The 15,939-nt window shown below is 40.2% G+C and overlaps 1 protein-coding gene across 2 annotated transcripts in view; it reads right to left on the reverse strand.

The window, feature by feature from the left end:
* tex2 (testis expressed 2) overlaps positions 1-15,939 on the reverse strand; it is a 55,971-nt gene that overhangs the window by 36,675 nt on the left and 3,357 nt on the right. The gene's annotated exons all lie outside the window — the stretch shown is intronic.

Consider the following 15,939-nt stretch of genomic DNA (forward strand, 5'->3'; position numbering starts at 1 on the left):
CTCTGCCGTTAGAAGCAGAGCGCGCAGACTCAGAGTTAATGCAAGTGCACGCACTGTAATAATGCTTGCAGACTTGACACGTGCTTAAAATGCTTTTTAATGCAATTTGAGCGTCATCAAAAACATTCATGTGACAGGTCATCTCCGATTTTGTTGCTGATTTAAAATATCTTAAATATGAGTATATTTAATATATTTTAATATTTCATATATTTTAAATCAGCAACAAAACCTGAGGTTAACTGTCACATGAATGTTTTCTATGACGCTCAAATTGCATTAAAAAGCATTTCAAGCGCGTGTCATGTTTCTATGGCAACCACTGAGGGACGAAATGGCTGTTTCTCAACTCCAAGAACGCAGAGAATTAACTTGCGTTCTTGTGGAGACCGGTCTTGCCAAGCTTCCTTGGAAGAACGAACTCAGAAGGATGCGAGAACACAGAACACACCATTATGAGTATTGAGATTGAGTATTGATGCTGCGTTCTTGCTTAACTGACCTCATAATCATAAGCAGCAGCCAATGAACCATAAATATAACATAACATTACAAACAAATGTCATAACTTATTGAAACATTTTATACTATTATAGATAATATTTACATACCGTATAATTGTATACCATTTTATTTTTATAGCGTAATGTTTAACTAGGAATATGTTAAAGGGTTAGTTCACCGAAAAAATTAAAATTATGTCATTAATAACTCACCCTCATGTCGTTCCAAACCCGTAAGACCTCCGTTCATCTTCGAGACACAGTTTAAGATATTTTAAATTTAGGCAAAAAGTACCTACCAAGGCCGATGCTGGTAGAAAAGCTGAAAGAAGATAAGATACCAGTTGTTTGGTCTAGTAGCCGCATTCCCTTTGGTGGTCACTATGATTGTTCATTTGTCAATTTTTGGTCTCCAAATTCTCCAATTTCCTTTCCAAAGCCGTGAGCTTCTCCGTGATGTTATCCATATTGCGGTTAATCAGATGTAAAGATCAAAGATGGCCGCCGGAGTATACGGCTGGTAAATGACTCTGCTTAAATTGAAGTGATTACTGCCACTATAATTGTTCTCTTTGGTTAAAAATTGTGGTGTTCCACCAAGAAGAACATTCCAATAAAGGGCTTTGATCTGTAAAACTGAGAATGACAAAGCCAAAAAGTAAAACTAAACAAATTGACCCAGACAATGGGAATGAGGAAAGCAACTCAGCCGTGTTTGGTATGGCTGAAATACTTAATGAAGTAAGAGCATTTCGCACTGAGACATCGGGGAACTTTGTGGCACTGAGGAAAGAAGTGAGTGATTTATGAAATGAACTTAGAGATATTAAAAAAAGAATGGACGCTGCTGAACAGAGGCTGTCTGATAGCGAGGACAATGAGATGTACTCGTACTTATATGACCGCCATCAGTTCGTAGCAGTGAATGAAGATGTATCCTATTGATCACAAGTGCAGTATGGAGTACCTCAAGGCTCAGTACTAGGGCCGCTACTCTTCACGCTTTATATGTTACCCTTGGGAGATATCATCAGGAAACACGGTGTTAGCTTTCACTGTTATGCTGATGATACTCAGCTCTATATTTCTTCGCAGCCCGGTGAAACACACCAATTTGAAAAACTAATGGATTGCATAGTCGATATAAAAAACTGGATGACGAGTAATTTCTTACTGCTAAATTCTGAAAAAACAGAGGTGTTAATTATAGGACCTAAAAAGTCTGCTTGTAATAAACTAGAACACTGTCTAAGACTTGATGGTTGCTCTGTCAATTCTTCGTCATCAGTTAGGAACCTAGGTGTGCTATTTGATCGCAATCTTTCCTTAGAAAGCCACGTTTCTAGCATTTGTAAAACTGCATTTTTCCATCTCAAAAATATATCTAAATTACGGCCTATGCTCTCAATGTCAAATGCAGAAATGTTAATCCATGCATTTATGACCTCAAGGTTAGATTATTGTAATGCTTTATTGGGTGGTTGTTCTGCACGCTTAGTAAACAAACTACAGCTAGTCCAAAATGCAGCAGCAAGAGTTCTTACTAGAACCAGGAAGTATGACCATATTAGCCCGGTCCTGTCAACACTGCACTGGCTCCCTATCAAGCATCGCATAGATTTTAAAATATTGCTTATTACTTATAAAGCCCTGAATGGTTTAGCACCTCAGTATTTGAATGAGCTCCTTTTACATTATAATCCTCTACGTCCGCTACGTTCTCAAAACTCAGGCAATTTGATAATACCTAGAATATCAAAATCAACTGCAGGCGGCAGATCCTTTTCCTATTTGGCGCCCAAACTCTGGAATAACCTACCTAACATTGTTTGGGAGGCAGACACACTCTTGCAGTTTAAATCTAGATTAAAGACCCATCTCTTTAACCTGGCATACACATAACATACTAATATGCTTTTATTATCCAAATCCGTTAAAGGATTTTTAGGCTGCATTAATTAGGTAAACCGGAACCGGAAACACTTCCCATAACACCCTATGTATTTGCTACATCATTAGAAGAATGGCATCTACGCTAATATTTGTCTGGTTCTCTCTTGTTCCGAGGTCAACGTGGCCACCAGATCCAGTCTGTGTCCAGATCAGAGGGTCACTGCAGTCACCCGGATCCAGTACGTATCCAGACCAGATGCTGGATCAGCACCTAGAAAAGACCTCTACATCCCTGAAAGACAGTGGAGACCAGGACAACTAGAGCCCCAGATACAGATCCCCTGTAAAGACCTTGTCTCAGAGGAGCACCAGGACAAGACCACAGGAAACAGATGATTCTTCTGCACAATCTGACTTTGCTGCAGCCTGGAATTGAACTACTGGTTTTGTCTGGTCAGAGGAGAACTGGCCCCCCAACTGAGCCTGGTTTCTCCCAAGGTTTTTTTCTCCATTCTGTCACCAATGGAGTTTCGGTTCCTTGCCGCTGTCGCCTCTGGCTTGCTTAGTTGGGGACACTTCATCTACAGCGATATCGTTGACTTGATTGCAAATAAATGCACAGACACTATTTAACTGAGAGATGACATAACTGAATCCAATGATGAACTGCCTTTAACTATCATTTTTGCATTATTGACACTGTTTTCCTAATGAATGTTGTTCAGTTGCTTTGACGCAATGTATTTTGTTTAAAGCGCTATATAAATAAAGGTGACATTGACATTGACATTGAGAGGAACACTAAACGAGTAATGATTCACATGTTACAGCAACAAGTTTTACTCAAAGAAAAATGTGAAGATCTGGAAAACCGCTCAAGAAGGAATAACATCAAGATTTACTCAGGGCCTGAGAAAAGTGAGGGAAATAATATGATTGACTTTGTGTCGAATTTGATTCGGGAACAACTTGGTGTTACCGCAGAGCTTCGCATTGAATATATAGGATATATGTGCCAAAGCGGCCTGGACAACACGAGCGTCTCCGGTCTATTGTGGTGTTATTTCAAAGCTATGCCACAAAACAGAGTGTTCTTAAGTCAGCGTGGATGAAGAAAATCGTACAAGTGAATGGTAACAGGATATAATTTTACGAAGATTTTACTCCAGCTGTCTATAAGGAAAGGGGGAAATACAAAGGTGTGTGTAAAGTGCTTCGCGAGAGGAAGATTAAACACCGCATATTATTCCCTGTCAAATTGAAAATCTTCTGTGAAGACGGTAAGGTCAAGATCTTTGAAAACCCAGCGCCAGCTATGCGAGGCCTATCTGAGTTCGGCATTACAATGGATCTACCTGAGGAGGAACCAGACTTGGAGGCAACGTTATCCAAGCAGTCGCAGCTGGTTGGCAAACTGTTAGTCCTCGCAGAAAGAAAACTTTGGGGTGCGGTTTAGTTGATGCTGTCAAATCATTGTTGGACAATAATTATCTATCTGGAGCTACATGCTAAAGATACAAGGGGTTTGGGAACGTCTAGGGATCAAGATTATGGCTGGGACAATGATATTAAGAAGGGAATGCGCGCACAAGGTACTGACATCAAGTTTTTATTTTAAAGGCGCTTGTCCATCAAGAATAATGGAACTGTTGAATATTGAATTTCGTTCATGTGCATCTATGTTTAAACATTTGATTAACGAATAATGGTTCAACAAATGAACCCACTAAAAATTAGAGTTAGGGGATTTAAATTAGGGGAATATAAAATATATGATTTGGATGTAGAATTGGATTCAGAAAAGCATGTGTGCAACCAAAATTTAATTCCGTGCAAATACTATAGTGAGGACGAATTCAATTTAAATGTTAAATTATTCAATTATTTTTTACTTGTCCATTTTAATTGCAGAAGTCTTTATATAAACCTTAATAAAATTATAGATTACCTAAATACATTAATAAGTCAGTTTGATATTATCGCTTTCTCTGAAACATGGTTAAATGCCGTCAAAGGTTATGATTTGGGAATTGGTGGATATAGTTTGTATCATGTTGACAGACTGGGAGAACGAGGAGGAGGTGTGGCTTTGTTTGTCAAAGAAACATACACAAGTAAGATTGTTGAAAGGATGTCTGTGGCTATAGAAGGTCTTCTAGAATGTGTGGCAGTGGAGATTGAGTTGGAAACAAAGCAAAAAATAATTATAGCTTGTGTGTATAGAGCACAGGGCTCAAATGTAGAAGTATTTAAAGATAAACTCACTGAACTTATAGATTGTACAATGTTAAATCAGACCATGTGGTTATGTGGTGATGTTAATGTTGATTTAATGAATCCACAAGGCCAAACAGCAACCCAGGATTTTTTGAACGAAATGTACAGCAAATGTATGTTTCCAGTGATATCACAACCTAGTAGAGTGACACGGACAAACTTCAACATTGATTGATAATATTTTTATTAATAATATTGACATTACTTTCTATAGTGGTCTGCTATTATGTGATATTAGCGATCACTTACCAGTTTTCATCGTCTGTGACCTAAAAGCTGGTAAGAAAATTAGAGATGTTGATAAAGTTAAATACATTCGAATTACGACAGAGAAGGAAATAGGCTCATTTAGGAAGGATTTGATTAACCAAGATTGGAGTAAAGTTTTGGTAGAGGATGTTAATAATGCTTATGAGGTCTTTCTGAATATATTTTTAACCCTTTATAATAAAAATTGTCCTTTAAAAATGGGTAAAGTAAATAAGTATGATAAAAAACCATGGATAACCAATGGGTTACAGAAGGCCTGTAAAAAGAAAAACAAACTATATCGGGATTTTATTAAATACAAATCTAGTAATTTTGAAATTAAATATAAAAGATATAAGAATAAGTTAATTACTATAATGCGACAGGCCAAAAAAGATTATTATAAAAACAAATTATATGAATATAAGACTAAGATTAAAGACACTTGGAAAATATTAAATAAGGTATATGAAACCAAATTCAATGTCAATGTCGGACCTAATATTGTAAAAAGACTTGAACAATCCAAGCATGTAGCTTGATGTAATGGTGCGACAGGAGGTAGTAGAATCTTACAGTCAATGTTTCTTAATGAAGTCACCGAAACTGAAATCTTAGATATTGTGAGAAAGTGTAAAACTAAAACTTCCTGTGATGGTGATGGAGTATAATAAAAAAAAACTATACAGTAGATTGCATACTTCAACCTCTAACTCATATTTTCAATCTTTCTTTTAGTTCAGGTGTTTTTCCTCAAAAGATGAAGACTGCGAAGATAATACCTATTTTTAAAAAGGGGGATAAACATCAGTTTAATAATTATCGACCTGTTTCAGTACTTTCACAGTTTTCTAAAATAATAGAAAAATGGTTTACCCATAAATTTGATATATTTTTGGAAAAAAATAATTTACTTTTTGATTATCAATATGGATTCCGATCCAGTAGATCAACTGCCGTTGCATTAATTCATTTAACTAAAGAAATTCTTGCTGCAATGGACAAAAAACAGTATCTTGTAAGTATATTTCTGGACTTACAGGAAGTGTACGATTCTGTTAACCATAACCTACTGTTGACAAAACTACAATACTATGGATTAAGGGGTCAAACATATAAATGGCTTGAAAGTTATTTAAGTAATAGAAGCCAATATGTTCAATTTAAAAACCAGACCTCGGAATGCAAAACTGTTGTATGTGGAATTCCCCAGGGTTCCGTGATTGGCCCTAAACTTTTTATATTACTTATTAATGATATATTTGAGGCTTCCAAATACATGCATTTTTTGTTGTTTGCTGATGATACAACTGTGTTCAAGACTGGGACAGATTTAAACAAATTAATGACCATTATTGAAAGGGAAATGACAGAATTAAAGAAATGGTTTGATTATAATAAATTGTTTTTAAATTGGGATAAGACAAATTCTTTATAACGTTGAACACGTATTGGATGAATACGCTTCATTGCAGCTTCTATACTCAACCTTAATTGTTCCATATTTAACATACTGTACCGAAGTATGGAGTAATGCTTGCACCAGTTATACAGAAAGGCTGTTCTTACTTCAGAAGAAAGCAATAAGAATTGTGACTAAAAAAGGTTTACAAGACCACACAAATAAACTGTTTTTAAAATTACAGACCTTGAAATTTAATGATTTGGTCAAATGTAAAATAATACAAACTATGTGGAGAGTGAAAAATTATTTGGTGCCAATACATATTCTAAACAAATTTAAGTTAATCATAGACAGTAAAAACAGAAGAAAAGGCAATTTTTGTGTACCATATTCACGCACCTCACAAAAACACAAAGGGTTTCTTGTAATTGGGATCAGTTTATGGAATTCTTTGGACATCGTTCAAAAATCATGTAACACGATTGTTCAATAAAAAAAAATGTATAAAAAAAATTTACTTGGAAAATATGAAGGCAGTGAAATATAAGAACCAGTGTTTGACAAATTTGGAATTGTCAGTTATCTAGATGTGAAGTAATATTAACATAGAAAAAAAAAAAAAAATTATAATAATAAAAAATAAAAAAATAAAAAACGGCGAGCCATTTGTTCAGTGCCAGATCAGATTATTGTAAAAAGGGGCAGGAAATTATAAGAGTATGTCTTCTTCATGCTCCTATTTAGCATTAAATGTTTTTTGTTGTTGTGGTGTCTGTAATAACTTCATGGCTGAATAAAAAAGAACTTGAACTTGAACTAAGCTCAATGCTGACCACTCTGCCCACTTCTTCCATCATGACGGGCAGCCTTGTGAGGCTTTGGACAGCAATTCTTGTCTTCTGAATTTTTTGATAACCCAGGGCAAAGCCTAATCCAATCAGCAGAAGACCTGTTATCATGGTTCCGAATAAGTAGATGTCTTCAATGTCCTCCACGGAAAGAGCCGCCAGGCACACGACCCGCCAATTCGCCCACACGTCCATCGTGTAGCCAGCTGCAAACGTTCCGGCAGGGCAGTAAGGTTCCCCCGAACCCAAGCTCCTCGTCGAGAAGATGGTGTCAATTGCGTTGAAAGACCAATTAATCAAATCCATGTTTCAGTTTAGGATAGCAGTGCAGAGAGAGTCTCTCAAGTAGACAAGTAGACAAGACAAAACAAGTGAAGCAGGCAATGCAGGGAGGAGAGGGGAGAAATGCGACCGCCTCCATTGAGAGTCAAGTCACCTTTATTTATATAGCGCTTTAAACAAAATACATTGCGTCAAAGCAACTGAACAACATTCATTAGGAAAACAGTCTGTCAATAATGCAAAATGATAGTTAAAGGCAGTTCATCATTGAATTCAGAGCAGAAGAGAATCTTAGGACTGGTTGGATTATCACCCATTAGCGCCGCCCAGCTCTTCCACGACTGGTCCTACAACTCAAGGCGGCCGGCCCGTGCTCAAGTCACCAACACTGGCTACTGGCCGGGGGTCCCACCGTACACCAGGTAGCGGAGCGCGTAGTAGTCGACTGCCTTCTTCGCAGACGGGAAGCAGCTCCAGCTGGCACCCCATCCAACGCCTTACTTCATAGTGAAAAACGGCCTGCTTTACTGCGTCGCGCAGGGAAGGGGGGAGGAAAAAACCCTGCTGATAGTCCCTCGGTCCAAGACAGAAGCGGTGATTGAGCTGGCACATGCACATCCCATGGCAGGCCACCTGGGAGCCCAGAACACAGTCCAACGCATATGCGACCATTTCCACTGGCTGGGCCTGGAGGCCGAAGTCAAGTGCTTCTGTCAAGCCTGTCCCACCTGCCAGCGGACATCTCCACGCACCCCTCCCCCCAACCCGCTGATATCGCTGCCCATCATCGAGGTGCCCTTCGAGCGAATTGGGATGGACCTAGTAGGGCCGCTGCCGAAGTCCGCCCAGGGACGCGAACACATCCTGGTCATCCTGGACTACACCACCCGCTACCCTGAGGCCATTCTCCTCCGTAAGGCCACCGCAAAACCATCGCCCAGGAGCTGTTCCTGCTGAGTAGTCGGGTCGGCATACCATCCCAGATACTGACTGACCAAGGCACCCCGTTTATTTGCTGGATGATGGCTGACCTCTGTAATCTTCTAAAAGTCAAACAGCTCCGCACCACCATGTACCACCCCCAAACGGATGGCCTGGTTGAGCGATTCAACCAAACACTCAAACTGATGTTGAGTCGAGTGGCTGCGGACAAGATGTTACCCTATGTACTCTTTGGAATCCGAGAGGTACCCCAAGCTTTCACCGGCTTTACCCCATTCGAGCCTCTTCGGCCAGCAGCCCCGCGGCCTGCTTAACGTCGCCAAAGAGGCCTGGAAGCAACAGCCAGCCGTCTACTGAACCATGGTGGAAGACTTCCGGGAGATGCGAGAACGAATCGACAGGGTCATTCCCATCGTCCGGGAACACCTCGCTAAGGCCCAACAAGCCCAGCAACGGCACTACAACAGGGTGGCCCAGCCACGGGAGTTCCGGCCAGGAGTTCCTAGTCCCCACCTGCAAATTCTTGGCCAGCTGGCAAGGTCACTACACCATCACGGAAAGGATCGGCCCCGTCACCTACCGAGTCCGGCAGCCTGGAAGACAGAGGGAAGACCAGATATATCACGTGAATCTCCTGAAGCGCTGGGTTGGGACCGGGCCACTGCTCTCTGCCCTCGCTCATCTACCTCCCGTGGCTGTCGACATGGACCCCCACCTCTCGGCTGCCCAAAGGTCAGAGCTGCAACACCTGGTCAGTCAGTTTTCCGATGTTTTCTCTCCCCAGCCTGGGTGGACTCAGGTACTCGAGCACGATGTCCGCACAGCACCCGGAGTTATCGTCCGGCAGTGGCCCTATCGTGTCCTGGAGGCTCGGCGACACGCCAATCGAGGAAGAGGTACAGGAGATGCTGAGGTTAGGGGTCATCGAGCCATCACGCAGCCCATGGTCCAGCCCCATTGGCATGGGTCCGAAGCCCGACGGCACCTTCTGCTTCTGCAACGACTTCCGCCGCTTAAAAAAAGGCTCTGAGTTTGACAGCTACCCGATGCAGCGGGTTGACGAGCTGTTAGATCGCATGGGAAGGGCCCGGTTCATCTCAACCCTTGACCTCACCAAGGGCTACTGGCAGGTCCCCTTAACAGAGCAGGCCAAATCGAAGACGGCGTTCTCAACCCCAAGCGGCCACTGGCAGTACCGGGTCCTTGCCTTAGGCCTGCACGGGGCCCCCGCCACCTTCCAATGCCTTATGGACGTCCTCCTGCGGCCCCACCAAGCCTATGCGGCCACCTACCTCGAAAAAGTCATCATTCTCTCAGAGACTTGGGAGGACAACCTGGAGCGGCTGCGGAAGGTGTTGTTGGAACTTTGCCGGGCTGGGCTGACTGCCAACCCCTGTAAGTGTCACCTGGCCCCTCGCCGAAGCCAAGTACCTGGGCTACCAAGTGGGTCGCGGCCTCATCAGGCCCCAGGAGAAGAAGGTGGTGGCTATCCTCTCCACGCCGTGGCCAGGTATGGGCCTTTTTGGGGTTGGCGGGATATTACTGCTGTTTCATCCCTAACTTCTCCTCCTTAGCCTCTCCCCTGAAAGACCTGACCAGGAAGGGGCAACCGCAGAATGTCCCCTGGAACCCTGAGACGGAGAGGGCGTTCCAGCAGATAAAAGCAGCCCTAACATCAGCGCCTGTGCTCAGAGCCCCCGACTTCAACCGCCCCTTCCTGTTGCAAACGGATGCATCCGATACCGGGTTGGGAGCCATCCTCTCCCAGGTCCTCGACAGCGAGGAACACCTGGTAATATATATCAGCTGAAAGCTGACCCCGGCGGAGCGATGGTACGCGACCGTCTAGAGGGAGGTGTTGGGTGTCAAGTGGGCGGTCCTGGAGCTCTGCTATTACCTCCTCGGCCGACAGTTCAACCTGATCACTGACCACGCCCCTCTACAGTGGATGGCCAGAGCTAAGGACACAAATGCCAGGGTGAATCTGTGGTTCCTCGCGCTCCAGGACTTCCAGGACTATTTTTCGCGGGTTCGGGTTCGGGTCCAGCTTTCAAATAATAAATGGGTCCAGGTCGGGTCCGGGTAGTCATTTCTCGGATCAACATGGGCCCGGGTCCAGCTTTCGAAATAATAGACAGGTCCGGGTCAGTTCGGTGTAGTACATTACGGGTCTCTTTCGGGTTTGGGCACAAATTTTTGGACCCGTGAAGACACTTTCCTAAACACTAAAGACTTGTGATCTTTAACTATACAGCACATTAACACACAGTTAGTTAATGATGAGTCAGACACACACACCTTACTCTCTTTCACACACATAGATAGCATTTAAACATTGATATGCTTTATATCACAGTTTAACAAAGAACTCACTGTCATGTATCTAGGGTTGGGTACCGAAACCCGGTGCTAATATGGCACCTATGGAACCGGTATGCACCGAACAGAATAAGAACGCAGATTTCGGTGCCTCTTAAATGCCTGAGAGTCAGTCCGCTTAAATTTCATATAAAAAGGCGGCAGACCGGTCTCCTCCCGTCTCTCAGTGCGCTCTTCAATCCGCAGACTGCAGCGGACTCAAACACAAACAGAGGACACAAGGTGTGTTTATCGATAGATTGTTAGAATATCTGTATCTATGCAGTTCTTTGTCATAAATACAGTATACAAAAGGTAACGGGGGAGCAGTCGGTTTCTCATCTACTGTAAAGTTTTCTCTCCGTTCACTGCTCATCACACCACAGCTGTTTCCTCCAGCGACAATCGAGCCCTTAACACGTATGAACGCATACTTTAATTACACTTATTTAAATATACTTAATTGAATTATACGTACTTTATACATACACTACTGAGTGTGTCTTAGTCTCAAGGAGTCTGTTGTCAGTCTTTTGCTTGTGCATTCAACAATCTCACTAGATTATTATTAAAATTAATGACAAAATGAATGTTTGGAAATGTAAACTGATATTTCCTACTGACACCCTACAGCAAAATATATCAATAACTGGCTTAAAACCCTTTTTTGGGGTGAAAATACTAATGTGCCTAAGGCTGAACATTACAAATGACATTGTTGCTACTTTATAAAGAATGAGCATCCAGTCAGTCACAGAACTGATTAAAGACAGTGACAGACAGCACTCATTTTAAGTAAATATCAGAGTGATTGACTGAGATACAGTAGAAGCATTATGTGTGATTTTGTATTAAATAATGACCCAGATCATGAAATACATTTAATGGGCTTAGAGTAAGGGAAGCTTGGGAAATGAGAGCATCCAAGGAGCGTGTGAATGCTATGGATTTATTTTAAATCTTTTAATGTTCTTTAATGTTATCCTTTTTAGGCTTTTTATTATTTATTTATTTATGTATTTTTATAGAAGTATCGATTCAGGCACCGTTTAGGCACCAGTACAGTTTTAAAAGTATCAAAATGGCACCGGTATCGTATAAAACCCAATCGATACCCCAACCCTACCTGTATCAGATCATGTCCTCAGTAAAGAGTTTCTCCATTATAGCTATTTTGTCATAAATCCCTCTGTCACTCCAATGAAATGAAGACAAACTAAAATGAACAGAAAGAGGAACACTGCTGAGAAAATTTAACACACAAAAGCCTCAAACATATACACAGCAGTATAACATCTGCTCTATCATCGGTTACATCCGTTCATTTAAAGAAGCAGTTCACCAAATATTAAAATTCAATCATCATTTATACAAGTTCAATATGCATACATTTTTAACAGAATTGTCACACTGCTCTTTTCCATACAATTAAAAGCATATAGTAACTATGGACTGTAACGTTCCAAAAAACAACATACTGTAGCTGCATGCAGCGAACGCACCCCACTGGTTCCAGGAAAACATTCATTTAAGAAAGTAATTCGGATTATCTCAGTCTTTTTAATGTGCCAAACTTCCTGCTGCCGACTATGACTGTGACCCACAATAAGCCACATCTATGTGATCAGCCCCCATGACCAAACATAAGGCAATTTATCTAAATCAGACAGTGCACATAGAATATATGAGACATCCTTATTCCAAAAAACTATTCACAATTTACCATCATCAGTGTCCTGACATAATGTTGACCTCATTTGGTGAGAATGAAATGAGTTCCTTTGGAAGAGTATTTAAAAAAGAAAAGAAAAAGAACTCACAAATTCCAAACATTCCACATTAGGGCTGAAACGATTCACCGAGTTACTCGATAAACTTGATTACAAAAATTCCTAGAGGCAAAAACTCTGCCTTGAAGCCTCATTAAATTCCTATGACGCGCACTATACGCGCAGGTATCTGATTCACACAGAGTGTTGTTCAATGTTCAGGAAGCACACCATAGCGCGTTATACATTTTGAATTTGCGATGGCGGAGAGTAAAGATGTCCATAAACGGCAGACAATGTCTAAAGTTTGGAATCATTACATTCTGAAAAAAGAAGAGAACAATGTGCAATGTGTCTACCGCAAAGTAGACCTGGCATTCCACATCAGTACGACTTCAATAATTCAGCATCTGAACCGAAAACATCCACTCCATGCTGTTTCACCAAGCGTTGTTTTAAGTGGTAAACATATTCATGTTCAACTGCAAGAGAGTATAGCTTAAAAAAAAAGAACCCCATCACACACACACACACACACACATTTGTCCCTTTTGTCTCTCATTTAAGAAGTCAGACAGACCAATCGCGGCAATGCATCACATATTCTTAAACTTTTATTTAGCCATGCAACAAAAATTTCAGCATGTATTCACTGTACACCGGGACGTTATGTTGAGACGCGATTTTTCGAATGGATGCTTCAACTAAAATGCACTGCAATGCAAGCCAAACGCAGTGTTCTATTGAGAATGAATGTATGTATTTCTGTTGTACCAAACTGCAATGAAGCAACTGGTCTGACTGGGGTGTCACTCTTCCTCACGCACGGCACGCGTGCACACAAAAAAGTGGGGACATCCCATAGGCGTAATGGTTTTGATAGTGTACAATAGGAGTGTAATGGTACGCAAAAACCATGGTTCGGTGCGTACCTCGGTTTTAAAATCACAGTTCGGTTCATTTTCGGTACAGTAAGGGAAACAAATGCAAACATTAAACTGCAGGTTGTTTATTACTATACTTAGTAATATAATAACTATAATATAACTTTTTTTAACAATTTGTTTACAATTTGTATTTTTTTAAAAATACTTTTTAATAAAATATATATAAACTATATATATAATATATAGTTTATATATAATATATATATATAAACTATATATATAAAAATTCTCCACTAAATAAAATAATCTCAGTCTCAAACCAATATCATATAATAAAATATAATGAAAAAAATAAATAAATAACTATGATTACAATGCAGCATTACCAATCCCAGCTTGTAGGCCTGCTCATATTTAAAATATATATATAACTTTTCCAAAGTGTAAAATGCAGCATCAACAGTTCAGATTTCGTTATTGCGTTGGACCGATCGGAATTAAGAGCAAAGATCTGTTTAAATGCCGACGGGAGCTGCGTTTGAATTACAATCGTTTTTTTCCTAGTTGTAGTGATGTTCACACTCTCGTGATGCCTTTTGAAAACCTTAGGCCGGTGACACACTGTCAAGAATGCACCCGTCAAACATAGTCTATTTTGCCGTCAATACTGTTGACGGTGTCCTTTATCAGTAGGCTTTATATTTATGCTCAACATGAAGTATAGATATTGTTGTCGTGAAGACAAGATCCTGGTCTGTCGGCAGTCTCCCTCAATGTCACCTACAGTAGCAGCAGCACACCAGCGGCGCGTCAGGCACGATTCTGGTGTGTAAAGACACAGAAAACGCGAAGCAGGTGTCACGCAACTGACCAACAGCAGAAACGCCACGCTCACGCCACGCAGCCAGTGTGAAACCGGCCTTAGAATCAGCTGCAGGGCAGGATTTGCGCTGAACACGAAGACTTCCGCCACTTAATATGTTCGTTTGGAAACACGAAAATGTATATGTTCTGCAAACAAAATATTGCATTCGGTACACACGTGCTACGTACCGAAAGCCCTGTACCGAAACGGTCCGGTACGAATACATAGTACCGTTACACCCCTACTGTACAAACTGCATTTTCTATCGCACTACACCAACCCTACACCTAACCCTAACCCTCACAGGAAACTTTGTGGAAAAAAATGTATCCAAATAATCAATCGATTAAGTGCTAGATTAATCGATTTCAAAAAGAATCAATAGCTGCAGCCCTATTCCACATTAATTTAAAAATGGCTGACTTCCTAAAAGGCGGAGCTAATGATGAACTAATATAATTTTGGAAGCTGTTTGGTTTGATGAGAACAATATATGCTCCAACTTTACACTGTTAAAAAAATCTGTGACATTTATAATACCAACAGCTGTGGTTGCCAGAACTTCACCGTAAAATATATGGTAGCAACATTTTAGGTTTTACAGACTTAATGTATTTCATTAACTGATGCAATGTCAATAAACCAACATGTTGAAGTACTAATATCTGTTTTAAACCATTGTAATGCACTGATAACCACCAAAAACTGGTGGTGATGAAAAAATTACATGATGAACCAAAGCTCATCACAAACAGATTTTCTACGAGCCGAGAAGGGCAATACTTATATACAGAAGGTGCACAGTGTCATTCACACAAACACTAAACCCCATCAGGGTGACACACGATACTGAAATAATGCAATAAGCATTAATTTAATAACTTCAGATGTAAGATTAAACACAACTGCACAGACACAACTGTTGAGAAAAAAAATTAAGAAGAAACTTTATTAAAAAAAAAAACCCATCAAATATGAAGTGTCATGCAGGGAATTCTGGAAGTGTCAATTTATGTTTTTTCACTGTAAATTATACAATGACATTTTCTTTTTCACTTCCAGAAAAAAAAAATATATATATATATATGTTTTTTTGTTTTTACAGTATTTTACTATAAAATTACATCAAAAGTAATTACATTTATTTACCGAATATAGTATGGAACTTACTGTTAACCAGTTAACAGATTTTTACCGTAGCATTTTTTGTCTTTTACTGTTAAAATCTATTTTTAAAATCTAAATTTATTTATTTTTTTACAGTGTAGTTTAAAGTTTAAAACTTGTTTTACTTTAAAACTTTATATCGTTCGTGGTTCAAAACTGAACCTCCCACTGTAGTCAGAACAAATAGGCCTGTATTTGTTCAGCTGGTTCACTTTTGACATGTCTGCTTTTTATATTATATTATGATTCTTCTTCTTCTTCTTTTTTTAAATGCCATGTTTTGAGAATATTTTCATCAAAACAAAACACAATACTGGGATCACTTCATTAACTACACCAGGTTGCTTTTTTTGGTTATATCTGGCAACTCTTCACCTTTAATGAGAAGAGCATAAACCCCACCCTCTCCATGTAAAATAATAGGATGTGAGCCAAATGAAACAATGAAGTTACACGTCAAAGGAATTTTTCTCCAAGATGGTTTCCATAATTTT

The sequence above is a fragment of the Carassius carassius genome, chromosome 9 (genome assembly GCF_963082965.1).
Source record: "Carassius carassius chromosome 9, fCarCar2.1, whole genome shotgun sequence".
NCBI classification, from domain to species: Eukaryota; Metazoa; Chordata; class Actinopteri; order Cypriniformes; family Cyprinidae; genus Carassius; species Carassius carassius.